The sequence below is a fragment of the Myotis brandtii genome, unplaced genomic scaffold, assembly GCF_000412655.1.
Source record: "Myotis brandtii unplaced genomic scaffold, ASM41265v1 scaffold185, whole genome shotgun sequence".
In the NCBI taxonomy this organism is placed as follows: domain Eukaryota; kingdom Metazoa; phylum Chordata; class Mammalia; order Chiroptera; family Vespertilionidae; genus Myotis; species Myotis brandtii.
In genome coordinates this window covers 4,419,736-4,420,489 of record NW_005356870.1, presented here as the reverse complement: position 1 = coordinate 4,420,489, position 754 = coordinate 4,419,736, and positions in this window count along the sequence as shown.

Genomic DNA, 754 nt, shown 5'->3' with positions numbered 1-754 from the left:
AATCTGAAGAAACAAACGAACAAAAGCCCATTGTGTGGCTCTGTGAACATTAGGCAAAAAAAAACACACCAAAACATATTTACCTTTTCTTTTGAGGAATTACTAAACTTTGTTGCTGTTGATTAAATTGGGTGTTTGGGGTCACTGTCTGCCTACACAGAGCCCAGCGCTAAAGGGCAGAGGAAAAGCACCCGTCCCAGCAGGGGAGCAGGGTAGGCTTTGGTTTAAGGTTTCCTTTATACAGGCTGTAGGGAAGGAGGCGCTCACACAAAAGAGGGGGCTTGGGGAGCCCTCCATCTACACCTCGGAGGTCTGGCAGAGCTCCCAGAAGATCTTCTCGGCAGCCTAAGGGAACCCAGAGGAGGTCTGGGCATTGGAGCGCTGGCAGGCGCAGGCCTGGGAGGTGGGGCTGGCCTCCGGGTTCCGGTGCCAGAGGTGTGGGCAGGGAGGAAGAAGGAGGCCCTTTCCGGCTGACTCACCTCCTCCCCCTGCACCTGCTCTCTCTCCCCCACCCTGCCCTGCTCCACTCCCACCCTTTTCCTGGTTTGGGTTCAAACCTTAGCAACTAGCTCCGACAGCTAACAACACCTGCCCACTCAAAAACCTGGCATACCGTCAAGGACCCGCACAGACTCCACTATTTTGATACCTTTCCTTGAAGCCAAGATGTTTGTGAGAAAGAGAGAAAACACAGCCCAGAGGACAGGCTCCTCCTGGCGACGTGGTCGCCTATAAGCTCCCTTTGCATTTGCTT